Raw genomic sequence first — 15,250 nt, forward strand, 5'->3', positions numbered from 1 at the left:
CGACATGGCGTCCGATCTCAATTCCAGCCAATTCTACATTGAAAAAGTAAAACGGCACTCTTTCTCTTCCAAGCTCTGCGGTGCAACCAAACAGTGGTTTACCCCCACATATTGGGTATCGACGTACTCAGGAGAAATTGCACAACAACTTTTGTGGTCTAATTTCTCCTGTTACCCTTGTGAAAATAAGAATTTGTGGGCGAAAAGATCATTTTTGTGTAAACAAAAGCGATTTTTTATTTTCACGGCTCTAAGTTATAAACTTCTGTGAAGCACTTGGGGGTTCAAAGTGCTCACCACACATCTAGATAAGTTCCTTAAGGGGTCTAGCTTCCAAAATGGTGTCACTTGTGGGGAGTTTCCACTGTTTAGGCACATCGGGGGCTCTCTAAACGTGACATGGCGTCCGATCTCAATTCCAGTCAATTCTGCATTGAAAAAGTCAAACGGCGCTCCTTCACTTCTAAGTTCTGCGGTGCGCCCAAAAAGTGGTTTACCCCCACATATGGGGTATTGGCGTATTCAGGAGAAATTGCGTAACAAAATTTATGGTTACATTTCTGTTTTGACACATGTGAAAATAAAAAAAATGGTTCTGAATTAAGATGTTTGCAAAAAAAAGTTAAATGTTCATTTTTTCCTTCCACATTGTTTCAGTTCCTGTGAAGCACATAAAGGGTTAATAAACTTCTTGAATGTGGTTTTGAGAACCTTGAGGGGTGTAGTTTTTAGAATGGTGTCACACTTCATTATTTTCTATCATATAGGACCCCTCAAAATGACTTCAAATGTGATGTGGTCCCTAAAAAAAAAAATGGTGTTGTAAAAATGAGAAATTGCTGGTCAACTTTTAACCCTTATAACTCCCTAAAAAAAAAAACTTTGTTTCCAAAATTGTGCTGATGTAAAGTAGACATGTGGGAAATGTTATTTATTAACTATTTTTCGTGACATATCTCTCTGATTTAAGGGCATAAAAATACAAAGTTTGAAAATTGCAAAATTTTAAAAGTTTGCCATATTTCCGTTTTTTTCATAAATAATCGCAAGTAATATCGAAGAAATGTTACCACTAACATGAAGTACAATATGTCACGAAAAAACAATCTCAGAATCAGCGGGATCCGTTGAAGCGTTCCAGAGTTATAACCTCATAAAGTGACAGTGGTCAGAATTGCAAAAATTGGCCTGGTCATTAAGTACCAAATTGGCTCTGTCACTAAGGAGTTAAAAATATGGAGAGAGAAAATATAAAAGTTTAACCCCTTAAGTCCCAAGGGTGGTTTGCACGTTAATGACCGGGCCAATTTTTACAATTCTGACCACTGTCCCTTTATGAGGTTATAACTCGAACGCTTCAACGGATCTTGGCGATTCTGGCATTTTCTCGTGACATATTGTACTTCATGATAGTGGTAAAATTTCTTCTATATAACTTGCGTTTGCGGTAAAAAACATGGAAATTTTACAACTTTGAATTTTTATGCCCTTAAATCACAGAGATAGGTCATGTAAAGTAGACATGTGGGAAATGTTACTTATTAATTATTTTACATCAGCACAATTTTGGAACCAAAAAAATGTTGTTAGGGAGTTAAGGGTTAAAAGTTGACCAGCAATCTCTCATTGTCCCCAACACCATTTTTTTTTTTTTTTTTTAGGGACCACATCTCATTTGAAGTCATTTTGAGGGGTCTATATGATAGAAAATAACCAAGTGTGACACCATTCTAAAAACTGCACCCCTCAAGGTGCTCAAAACCACATTCAAGAAGTTTATTATCCCTTCTGGTGCTTCACAGGAATATTTAGAATGTTTAAATAAAAATTAACATTTAACTTTTTTTCACAAAAAATTTACTTCAGCTCCAATTTGTTTTATTTTACCAAGGGTTACAGGAGAAAATGGACCCCAAACGTTGTTGTACAATTTGTCCTGAGTACGCCGATATGTGGAGGTAAACCACTGTTTGGTTGCATGACAGAGCTTGGAAGCGAAGGAGCGCCATTTGACTTTTCAATGCAAAATTGACTAGAATTGAGATGGGACGCCATGTTGCGTTTGGAGAGCCCCTGATGTGCCTAAACATTGAAACCCCCCACAAGTGTCACCATTTTGGAAAGTAGACCCCCTAAGGAATTTATCTAGCTGTGTTTTGACAGCTTTGAACCCCCAAGTGTTTCACTACAGTTTATAATGCAGAGCCGTGAAAATAAAAATTATTATTTTTTTTTTTTTCACAAAAATTGTTTTTTAGCCCCCAGTTTTGTATTTTCCCAAGGGTAACAGGAGAAATTCATCCCAAAAGTTGTTATCCAATTTGTCCTGAGTACGCCGATACCCCATATATGGGGGGGAACCACCGTTTGGGCGCATGGCAGAGCTCGGAAGGGAAGGAGCACCATTTGGAATGCAGACTTAGATGGAATGGTCTGCAGGCGTCACGTTGCATTTGCAAAGCCCCTGATGCATCTAAACAGTAGAAACCCCCACAAATGACACCATTTTGGAAACTAGACCCCCCAAGGAACTTATCTAGATGTGTTTTGTTAACTGTGAACCCCCAAGTGTTAAACTACAGTTTATAACGCAGAGTCGTGAAAATAATAATTTATTTTTTTCCACAAAAATGTTTTTTTTAGCCCACCAAATTTTTATTTTCCCCAAAGGTAACAAGCGAAATTGGACCCCAATAGTTGTTGTCCAATTTGTCCTGAGTATGCTGATACCCCATATGCTGGGGTAAACCCCTGTTTAAGCGCACGGGAGAGCTCTGAAGGGAAGGAGCACTGTTTTACTTTTTCAACGCAGAATTGGCTTGAATTGAGATCGGACGCCATGTCGCGTTTGGAGAGCCCTGATGTGCCTAAACAGTGGAAACCCCCAATTCTAACTGAAACCCTATCCCAAACACACCCCCAATCCCAACCATAGCCCTACCACACCCCTAACCCTGACACACCCCTAACCCAAATCCCAACCGTAAATGTAATCGAAACCCCAACCCTAACTTTAGCCCCAACCCTAATAGGAAAATGGAAATAAATACTTTTTTTTACTTTTAATGTTTCGTTAACTAAGGTGGTGATGAAGGGGGGTTTGATTTACTTTTATAGTGGGTCTTCTAGCGGATTTTTATGATTGGCAGCCGTCACACACTAAAAGACGCTTTTTATTGCAAAAAATATTTTTTGCGTTACCACATTTTGAGACCTATAATTTTTCCATATTTTGGTCCACAGAGTCATGTGAGGTCTTGTTTTTTGCGGGACGAGTTGACCTTTTTATTGGTAACATTTTCGGGCACGTGACATTTTTTGATCGCTTTTTATTCCGATTTTTGTGAGGCAGAATGACCAAAAACCAAATATTCATGAATTATTTTTTTTTTTTTTATATATACTGTTCCGATCGCGTGTTATTCCACTTTTTGTTCGGCGGTATGATAAAGCGTTGTTCTTTGCCTCTTTTTACGGTGTTCACTGAAGGGGTTAACTAGTGGCACAGTTTTATAGGTCGGGTCGTTACAGATGCGGCGATACTAAGATATATGTGTACTTTTGTTTTTTGTTTTTTTTAATATAAAAAAACAAAAACAAAGTTTCCATAACTTTCTTTTTTACACATCTAAAAAATATTTACTTTTTTACTTTGTCCCACGGGGGACATCACTGTATAGTGACAGATCGCTGATCTGACACTTTGCAGAGCACTGTGTCAGATCAGCGATCTGGCGTGCCCTGCTCTCTGGTTACCAGCACCTGCTCTGGACCAGGAAGTACTCCCTGCAGGACCCAGAAGTAGCCCCGAGGCCATTTTGGATCCAGGGCCTGCAGGGAGGGAGACGCTCGGTACAAGATGAGCACATCGCCTTGTACCAATAGTCTCAGGGAAGCCCGCAGGGAGCCTCATGTTTGATTGCGGTGTGCCGGGGGTTAATGTGCCGATAGTCAGCTGACACCCGGCCGCACTCCCCCAGTGAGCACGACCGATTGCATATGACGTGCTATCCTGTCACTGGGAATTAAGTCCCAGGTCACCTTGACGGGATAGTACGTCATATGGGATTAAGGGGTTAATTTACCCCCCTTTCGCCCCATCCAAAATAAAACAAATAAATAAAACCTACACATTTGGTATCGCTGTGTTCAGAATCGCCTGATCTATCAATACAAAAAATCATTAACCTGATCGCTAAACAGCGTAGCGAGAAAAAAAAAAATTTGAAATGCCAGAATTATGTTTCTTTGGTCACCGTGACATTGCATTAAAATGCAATAACGGGCGATCAAAAGAACGTATCATTAAAAACGTCCACTGGGCACGCAAAAAATAAGCCCTCACCTGACACCAGATCACGAAAAATGGCGCTTTGTTTTTTTATTATTTTAAGCAAAGCTTTGAATTTTTTTTTCACCACTTAGATAAAAGATAACCTAAATATGTTAGGTGTCTATGAACTCGTAATTACCTGGAGAATCATAATATCAGGTCAGTTTTCATTTAGTGAAGAATACACCCACTGGACATGACACTGTGGAGTTCATCTGCGATGGACTTTTCATCTTAAAGCATAATGCTTTTTCTTTTGATGGCCAGTGGTACCTGCAGACGGCGGGTACCGCTATGGGTACCCCCGTCGCATGTACCCTGGCGAACCTCTTTCTTGCGAGGTTTGAGGAGGAATATATTTATTCCAATAAAAACCCGTTCCTTCGGCATATCAAGCTTTATGCTAGGTATGTCGACGACATGTTCATGGTGTGGGATGGACACCAGGATGCCTTCGCAGATTTTGTGAGGTACCTGGGGACATCCAACACCATGAACATGGGTTTTACCTCGCAATTTGGAGGTACCAGCTTGGTTTTTCTGGATGTCAAGCTACACATTGATGATGGGGGCATCTCCACCGAAGTGTATCGAAAACCTTCGGCATCCAATTCTTTATTACACTATAATAGTGCTCATCCGCCATATATGAAACAATCTCTGCCTTATAGTCAACTTCTCAGGGTAAAGAGAATCAATAGCAATCCTACGGGGTTTGTGCAGCAGTCAGTCGATTTGATCGGTAGATTTAAGAAGCAAGGTTACCCCCCCCTTCGGTTTTGAGTACTGCCTATGATAAGGCGGTTGCCACAGAAATCTCCATTACCCCCCAAAAAACGACAAGAAGGAAAAAAGTTCGTTTTTAGTTTTAAATATGGCCCGCTGGATAATCACATCAGAACAGTCATACGCAGGAATTGGCAGATCCTGCGGCAAGATAATGATCTCAAAGAGATAGTAGATAGGGGACCTCTCTTTGCTAGTCGTCGGAGTAGAAACAGAGACAGAATAGTCCGCAATCGCTTTGTGACCAGTAGAAACAATTGGCTTACGGACAGTATCCCTAAAGGTAACGTTAAGTGCAAAAGGGGGCTGCAATTTTTGTAAGTATCATCATACAGGTAACAGTGTTAGAGTGGGACACATACAACATCTTGTACGAGACTTTATTTCCTGCAGGAATACCCACGTTGTCTACGTTCTGTCCTGCCCATGTAGACATTTCTATATTTTTTTTTTTGTAAATTCTTTATTTAGAATAAAGGTCGGAAACGTTACATGCATGTAAAGTCAAGATAAGCGAACAAATCATAACAATAGCAGCAAGCGAATCCAGCCTACCAACTTTGGGGATTAGAAATGGAGGGAAGGGGAAAGAAGGGGGGAAAAGGAGGAAGGGTTAGGAGAAGGGAGGGGGGGGGGGGGGGGGAACAATAAACATAACAGGTCCAATACGTGTGGTTGTAGTACTTGAAAACAAACGGTGCGGTAGCATGTAATCTCAGTATTAATATAGCATATATAGCAATATTAAGGAGCGACTGAACGAAATGTTCTCCATGGAAGCCAGTTCATAACAAAACGATCATGGCCAGCTCGATAGTTCCTCCATACTATAAATATGGTCAATTTTGTTGAACCACTCACTTTGTGTTGGTGGGGCTGCACTTTTCCAGTGAATGGTTATTAAATGTTTTGCAGCACTGAGCATTAAGGGTAAAAGGCCGTGCCTATTGGGTTTAAAATTATTTGTGGGGCACGAGAGGACGGCTTCAACCGCCAGTAGGTCAGTTTTGATTAGCCTTAGCTTCTTAAGCGTTAGGTTAACTTCATCCCAAAAGTTCCTAATTCCCACGCATCCCCAAAATATATGTGCATGGTTTCCCTGGGCAGCCCAGCATCGCCAGCACAAGTCAGAATCCGCTAAACCCAAATGTTGAAGTTTGACCGGTGTCAAATGCCATCTAGTTAATATCTTGTATGCACTTTCCTGCAGTAAGATGCATCGAAACATTTCTATATTGGTAAGACGATTCGCCCTTTGTTCGTCCGTATTTGGGAGCATTTTTATTCCATTAGCACAGGGAAGGGAGCTCCGAGGTTAATAGATCACCTCCGCACTCACCATGCAGGAAATACCCAGGTGTTGAGGTTCGCTGGCCTGGAACGGGTTTCATTACCAGAGGGGGGAGGTGACTTGTGCCGCCTCTTACTACGTAGAGAAGCCAGATGGATCCTGCGCACAGACGCAGCAGGACCGTCTGGTTTAAATGATAAAGTCGACATGTCGGTCTTCTTGTAAACTGTTTAATTATTTACTTCTAAATGTTAAATTCGGTTTAGTTTGTAGTTCTTAGTGTGGGCTGTTTTAGTATTTCGTTGTTTTTAATGTAATATTGTTTTAAATGTAACATTGTTTATGTTTTGAGTCCTAGGGGAGGAGTTTGAGACTCGGATGGGTCTATAAAACACTCCCCTGTTCCGTTCAGCGCTAGGACCCGTTGAAGTGCCGTGGAGCACGAAACGGCCATTGTCCGTAGCTGACTATCCCTCCCTGCTTTTTGTTTGTCATTATGTCCAAATAAAGTGATATTCACCGTAACAGGGTAAGTGCGCGCCTACTTTTTTCTATTTTTTACATTGGATTCTATACGTATTTTCTGGCAGCAGCACCCCTGTGTTTAAGGTGTGGAGGATATATACAGCCGATACCACTTTCTTTGGTGCCAGACCAATGGTGCCACAAGGTCATTGGGTTTGACATATGGGCAGTGCGGATGTGTGTTTCTCTTTCTTGGAGTTTTCATTTAGTGAACCTAGCAAAAAAGCCAAACAAAAAACAAGTGTGGGATTGCACTTTTTTGCAATTCCACCACACTTGGAATTTTTTTTCCCGTTTTCTAGTACAAGACATAGTAAAACCAATGGTGTCGTTCAAAAGTACAACTCGTCCAGCAAAAAAAAAAAACAAGGCCTCACATGACCATATTGATGGAAAAGTAAGTTATGGATCTGGGAAGGAGGAAAACGAAAACGCAAAAAGGCGTGAAGGGGTTAAACAACAGAATATAACTCCAAGTATATCAAACTTTTGTGAAATCAAACTGTCCATTTAGGAAGCAACAGTGATTGACAATCAATTTCACATGCTGTTGTGCAAATGGAATAGACAACAGATGGAAAATATTGGCAATCAAGACAACCCTATAAAGGAGTGGTTCTGCACGTAGGGACCACAGACCACATCTCAGCATTAGTGGTGAGCGAGTATACTCGTTGCTTGGGTTTTCCTGAGCACGCTCGGGTGGTCTCCGAGTATTTGTGACTGCTCTGGAGATTTTGTTTTCTTTGCCACAGTTAAATGATTTATGGCTGCTAGAGAGCTTGATTACATCTGGGGATTCCCTAGCAACCAGGCAACCCCCACATGTACTCAGGCTGGCTAGCAGATGTAAAATCATGCAGCTGAGTCAACAAAAACTATATCTCAGAGCAGCCACAAATACTCGGAGACCACCCGAGCGTGCTCAGGAAAACCCAAGCAACGAGTATACTAGCTTATCACTACTCAGTACCATTGCTTTCTGTCTGAGGTTTTGGTCACTTTTGAATGTTGGTTGTGCTTTCACACTTGTGGTAGCATGAGACGGACTCTACAACCCACACAAGTGGGCCAGGTAGTGCAGCTTTTCCAGGATGGCACATCAATGCGAGCTGTGGCAAGAAGGTTTGCTGTGTGTCAGCGTAGTGTCCAGAGGCGCTACCAGGAGACAGGCAAGTACATCAGAAGACATGGAGGGGGCCGTAGGAGGGCAACAACCCAGCAGCAGGACTGCTACCTCAGCCTTTGTGCAAGGAGGAACAGGAGCAGCACTGGCAGAGCCCTGCAAAATGACCTCCAGCAGGCCACAAATGTACATGTGTCTGCACAAATGATTAGAAACCGACTCCATGAGGATGGTCTGAGTGCCCGACGTCCACAGATGAAGGTTGTGCTCACAGCCCAACACCATGCAGGACACTTGACATTTGCCACAGAACACCAGGATTGGCAAATCCGCCACTGGCGCCCTGTGCTCTTCACAGATAAAAGCAGGTTCACACTGAGCACATGTGACAGACGTGACAGTCTGGAGATGCCGTGGAGAGCAATCTGCTGCCTGCAACATCCTTCAGCATAACCTGTTTGGCAGTGGGTCAGTAATGGTGTGGGGTGGCATTTTTTTCGAGGGCCGCACAGCCCTACATGTGCTCGCCAGAGGTAGCCTGACTGCCATTAGGTACCGAGATGAGATCCCCAGACCCTTTGTGAGACCATATGCTGGTGTGGATGGCCCTGGGTGCCTCCTAATGCAATACAATGCCAGACCTCATGTGGCTGGAGTATGTCAGCAGTTCCTGCAAGATGAAGGCATTGAAGCTATGGACTGACCCGCCCGTTCCCCAGACCTGAATTAGATTGAACACATCTGGGACATCATGTCTCGCACCATCCACTAACGTCACATTGCACCACAGACTGTCCAGGAGTTGGAAGATGCCTTAGTCCAGGTCTGGGAGGAGATCCCTCAGGAGACCATCCGCTGCCAAATCAGGAGCATGCCCAGGCATTGTATGGAGGTCATGCGGGCACGTGGAGGCCAGACACACACTACTAAGCATAATTTCCTTGTTTTGAAGCATTTCTACTGAAGTTGGACCAGCCTGTAATTCGATTTTCTACTTTGATTTTGCGTATCGTTCCAAATCCAGGTCTACATTGGTTTATAAATTTGATTTCCATTGATTTTTATGTTATTTTGTTGTCAGCACATTCAACTTTGCACAGAACAAAGTATTCAATGAGAATATTTTATTCATTCACAGATCTAGGATGTGTTGAGTGTTCTCTTTATTTTTTTTGAGATATATAGATATTCGGAGGTGAATCAGATGTTCGGTACGAAAAATCGGATTGTACTCATGACAATCACATTACACTCGTGCAACTCTTGGCAGGGAGACTCGGACTGATTTTTCATATGTTTAGTGCAACTCCTTTAGTAATTTTTTTTTTTTTTTCCCCCCACATTTCAACAATTCCGGCAAAACACCTGAAGGGTTAATACATTTTTTGAATGTGGCTGAGCACCATAAGGGGGGTGTAATTTTTAGAATGGTGTCACTTTTGGGTATCTTGTATCATACAGACCCCTCAAGGGACTTCAAATGTGATGAGGTCCCTAAAAAATGGGTTTGTAAACTTTGTTGTAAAAATGAGAATTTACTGGTCAACGTTTAACCCTTATACCACCCTAACCAAAACCACATTTTGGTTCCAAATTGCGCCGATGTAAAGTAGACATGTGGGAAGTGTTACGTATTAACTGTTTTGTGTGACGTATCTCTGTGATTTAAGGGCATGAAAATTCAAAGTTGGAAAATTGCTAAATTTTCCAAATTTTTGCCAAATTTCCATTTATTTATTTTTTCACAAATAAATACAAGTCATATCAACGAAATTTTACCACTACCATGATGTACAATATATCCTGGAAAAATGATAATTACTTACTGGTAATTTGATTTTCCAGATCCATGACGGCACCTAACGTGAGAGATGGTTCCAGCCCCCCCAGGAACAGGAAACCGGTATAGGAGATAAAAGATGGGGGCGGCACCTCTCTCAGTTTGTTGACAGAGTATGTAAGGTAACCGCTTTATTAGTTCAGGTTCAATGTAATATTACATTTATCTCTATCGTTGTCGTATTTATATTTCCCCATCAGTTTTTTTTTTCCCGTATATATTTTTATCTTGATATATATATATATATATATATATATATATATATATATATATATATATATATATATATATATATATATATATATATATATACACACCGTATATACTCGAGTATAAGCCGAGATTTTCAGCCCAAATTTTTGGGCTGAAAGTGCCCCTCTCGGCTTATACTCGAGTCAATGTGGGTGGCAGGGTCGGCGGGTGAGGGCGCTGAGGTATACTTACCTAGTCCCAGCGATCCTCGCGCTGTCCCTGCCGTCCCACGGGCTTCTGTGCTGCAGCTTCTTCCCCTCTTCAGCGGTCACGTGGGACCGCTCATTAGAGATATGAATAAGCGGCTCCACCTCCCATAGGGGCGGAGCCGCCTATTCATTCCTCTAATCAGCGGTGTCGGTGACAGGAAGAGCTGCTGCACCGAAGACCAGGCAGAGGGACAGCGCGAGGATCGCCAGGACTAGGTAAGTATAGCATATTCACCTGTCCTCGTTCCAGCCGCCGGGCGCCGCTCCATCTTCCCGGCGTCTGCGCTCTGACTGTTCAGGCAGAGGGCGCGATGACGCATACAGTGTGCGCGGCGCCCTCTGCCTGATCAGTCAAAGCAGAGACGCCGGGAAGATGGAGGCGCCGGAACGAGACGCCGGGAGCTGCAATCAAGGGAGGTGAGTATGTGGTTTTTTTTTTTATTGCAGCAGCGGCGGCAGAGATTTCTATGGGGCACAATGAACGGTGCAGAGCACCGTATATGGGCACAGATATGGGGCACAATGAACGGTGCAGAGCACCGTATATGGCACAGCAATGGGGCACAATGAACGGTGCAGAGCACCGTATATGGGCACAGATATGGGGCACAATGAACGGTGCAGAGCACCGTATATGGCACAGCAATGGGGCACAATGAACGGTGCAGAGCACCGTATATGGGCACAATGAACGGTGCAGAGCACCGTATATGGCACAGCAATGGGGCACAATGAACGGTGCAGAGCACCGTATATGGCACAGCAATGGGGCACAATGAACGGTGCAGAGCACTGTATATGGCACAGCAATGGGGCACAATGAACGGTGCAGAGCACTATATGGGGCACAGCTATGGGGAAATAATGATCTATTTTTATTTTTGAAATTCACCGGTAAATGCTGCATTTCCACCCTAGGCTTATACTCGAGTCAATAAGTTTTCCCAATATATATATATATATATATATATATATATATATATATATATATATATATATATATATATATATATATATATATATATATATATATATATATATATATATATATATATATATATATCTCTATCCCTGTGTGGCCTATTAAAAAAAAAAAAAAAAAAAATCAGGTTCCTCGCATCATGTTCTCGTTCACTTTATGCAGTTAATAGCCCTCTGTGTCTGTACTGCTACATACTTAGGCAGTTAACTGGTTCTTGCAGCTTTACATGAACACCCGAGCCTTAAGGTACCGTCACACATAGCGACGCTGCAGCGATACCGACAACGATCCGGATCGCTGCAGCGTCGCTGTTTGGTCGCTGGAGAGCTGTCACACAGACAGCTCTCCAGCGACCAACGATCCCGAGGTCCCCGGTAACCAGGGTAAACATCGGGTTACTAAGCGCGGCCCTGCGCTTAGTTACCCGATGTTTACCCTGGTTACCAGCAAAGACATCGCTGAATCGGTGTCACACACGCCGATTCAGCGATGTCTACGGGGAGTCCAGCGACGAAATAAAGTTCTGGACTTTCTTCCCCGACCAGCGATCTCCCAGCAGGGGCCTGATCGCTGCTGCCTGTCACACTGGACGATATCGCTAGCGAGGACGCTGCAACGTCACGGATCGCTAGCGATATCGTCTAGTGTGACGGTACCTTTACACTATGGCCGGTCCGAATAACTAAAGCAATTGTTACCATCCACCTCTCGTGTCTCCCCTTTTCCTCATAGTTTGTAAGCTTGCGAGCAGGGCCCTCATTCCTCCTGGTATCTGTTTTGAACTGTATTTCTGTTATGCTGTAATGTCTATTGTCTGTACAAGTCCCCTCTATAATTTGTAAAGCGCTGCGGAATATGTTGGCGCTATATAAATAAAAATTTATATATATATATATATATATATATATATATATATATATATATATATATATATATATATATATATATATATATATATATATATATATATATATATATTTTTACATACACACTTTTTTTGTGCAACACACCACCATCACCAAGATAGGGCAGGAATTAATACGGTGCCGTCATGGATCTGGAAAATCAAATTACCAGTAAGTAATTATTTTTTTTCCCCTTCCCCATGACAGCACCTAACGTGAGAGGAGAAAATAGAAGAAGACTCCTAGGGTGGGACAACAGCCGATAAGACTTTCTTCCCAAAGGCAAGACTTGAAAGCCCCAAGTTTAACCTATAGTGGCGAAAGAAGGTAGAGGGTGAAGACCATACTGCCGCATTACAAATTTGCTCTATTGACGCGTTTGCCCTCTCCGCCCAGGATGTGGCGATAGCTCTTGTGGAGTGTGCCGAGTGAGAGTGCAATAGCCATGCGGAGCCACAGTGCAATAGTAGATTTCGTGGCTTTTTTACCCGTTTGCTCCCTGAAAGGAAACAAAAAGGGCTGAAGATTGTCGCCAAGATTTTGTCACCTCCAGGTATTGGATTAGGCAATGTCTGACATCCAGGCAATGAAAGGTTTGTTCTCCCTGGGATTTTGGATTGGAACAAAAAGAGGGTAAAACTATCTCCTGGTCCCTATGGAATTTTGAATTGACCTTTGGTAAGAAGGCCGGGTCAGATTTGATTATTACTCTGTCCTCCAGAATTGTAGTGTATGGAGGATCAATAGATATAGCCTGGATCTCACTAATGCGTTGGGCAGACATCAGGGCAACCAGGAGAACCGTTTTTAGGGTTAGGTTTTTTTCCCGATATGGAGCCAAGAAGCTCAAAAGGAGGACAAGTTAAGGCCTGGAGCACTAAATTTAGATCCCAGGGAGCAACTTTTGGCCGAGGTTTAAATGGTCTGGCTGTGAAGGAGGCTCGGATGAACCTGTACACCCAGGGGTGATCCGAAAATTTTTTATCAAATAAGGCGCCAAGTGCTGAAACTTGCACTTTTAGGGTGCTGGTAGATAACCCCCGTTCCAGACCTTTTTGGAGGAACTCTAAGACTTCCCTTATTGGGACTTTCTGAGTGGTGGTTGATAGGCGTCGCCCTGAGAACTCTAGAAATTTTTCCCAGATTTTTTGATATTTATTAGATGTAGTTTTTTTCCTGCTGGATAGCAGAGTAGAAACCAACGGAGCTGAGAAACCCTTTCCTAGTAGAAGCCCCCTCTCAATTTCCAGGCAGTGAGATGCAGATTGTGTACTTGAGGATGGAACACTGGACCCTGGTGTAGAAGGTTCAGCACTTCTGGAAGGATCCATGGGTCCGATATGGACATACGCCTGAGCCAGGTGAACCAGGCCCTCTTCGGCCAGAAGGGTGCAATCAGTATTATTCGTGTTCTCTCCTCCCGGATCTTCTTCAACACTGTCGGTATCAGCGGAAACAGAGGAAATGCGTAGGCCAGATGGAAGTTCCATTGGTGTAACAGCGCATCTACTCCTTCTGGGTTCTCTCGCGGGTTCAGGGAATAGAACCTTTCTACCTTCCTGTTTTGCTTTGTGGCAAAGAGGTCTATCTGTGGGATACCCCAGAGGGCACAGATTTCCCCAAAAATTTCCAGGTTTAAAGAGCATTCGTTCTGATGTAGTATATGCCTGCTTAAGAAGTCTGAAACAAGATTGCTTGTTCCTTTCAGATGAGTACTTGTCAATGATAGGAGGTGATTTTCTGCCCAAGAAAACAGTCTTTTGGTTTCTTCTAACAGATCTTGACCTTGTTCCCCCCTGACGATTTATGCAGGAGACTGCCGTGCTGTTGTCGGACAAGACCACTAGGTGTTTCCCTTTGACAATTTCTTTCTGTTTGCAGAATTGCTAGCCTTATTGCTGTTAGCTCCTTTAGGTTGGAGGATGCTGACTCCATCTGAGGATCCCATCTGCCTTGCAGAATCTGATGTTCTAAATGTGCCCCCCAGCCGAGAGGGCTTGCATCCGTGGTTAGCACCACCGGATCTTGGGCTGACCATGGTACCCCGTTTTTTAAATTTTCTATTTTTAGCCACCAAATTAAAGAGACCTGCACTTGTGGCCATAGAACGATTTTTTGGTTTAGATTGTGGGGATCTTTTGCCTGTTCGGTCAGTATTTGCCATTGTAACTCCCATGAATGTATTTGTGCCCACCGAACTGCTGGGATTGTGGCTGTCAACATCCCCAGAAGGGACATGGCTTCTCTTAACAAGATGGGCCGGCCTGATTGAGTCTGATTTATTTTTTGTTTTATGGCTTTGATTTTCCTGTCCGGAAGGATACAAATTTGCCTGATTGAGTCCAGTTGAATTCCTAGGAATTCCTGTATCTGGACTGGAAGCATCTTTGATTGTTTTAAATTGATCAGCCACCCCAATTTGGACAATAGGTCTCGTACTTTCGAGACTGCTACTACGCATTCTTCCTGGCTGTCTGCCACAAGGAGAAAGTCGTCTAGATATGGTATTAGTAAGATATTTTCCTTTCTTACCAACGACGCCATCTCTGAAATTATTTTTGTAAAAATTCTGGGAGCCACAGACACCCCAAAGGGGAGACATTGGTACTGTAGATGAGTGGGGATTTGATATATTTCTACTATTAGTCTGAGGAATTGTTGATGTTCTACACAAATGGGAACATGATAATAGGCATCTGTGAGGTCTATTACTGCCATGTAACAGCCTGGATATAGCAGTTTTGTTGTAGTTTTTAACGTCTCCATTTTGAATTTGTCTACCTTGATGTATTGGTTTAGGGATTTCAGATTGAAGATCGTTCTCAGCGAACCATCTGGCTTCCGTGTGAGGAATAGGGTACTGTAAAATCCTTTCCCAACTTCTTGTGTTGGTACTTCTACGAGAACTTGTTTCTCCCTGAGGAGATGAACTTCCCTTTCCAATGTTACCTGATTCCTTTTTGCGACATGTGTGACTCTTACTCGATGAGGAGGGAGGTGA

At 42.9% G+C, this 15,250-nt stretch overlaps 1 protein-coding gene across 3 annotated transcripts in view; it reads right to left on the bottom strand.

Moving 5' to 3' along the window:
• EYA3 (EYA transcriptional coactivator and phosphatase 3) overlaps nucleotides 1-15,250 on the bottom strand; it is a 317,510-nt gene that overhangs the window by 301,029 nt on the left and 1,231 nt on the right. The gene's annotated exons all lie outside the window — the stretch shown is intronic.

This window comes from Ranitomeya imitator, chromosome 3 (assembly GCF_032444005.1).
Source record: "Ranitomeya imitator isolate aRanImi1 chromosome 3, aRanImi1.pri, whole genome shotgun sequence".
NCBI lineage: Eukaryota > Metazoa > Chordata > Amphibia > Anura > Dendrobatidae > Ranitomeya > Ranitomeya imitator.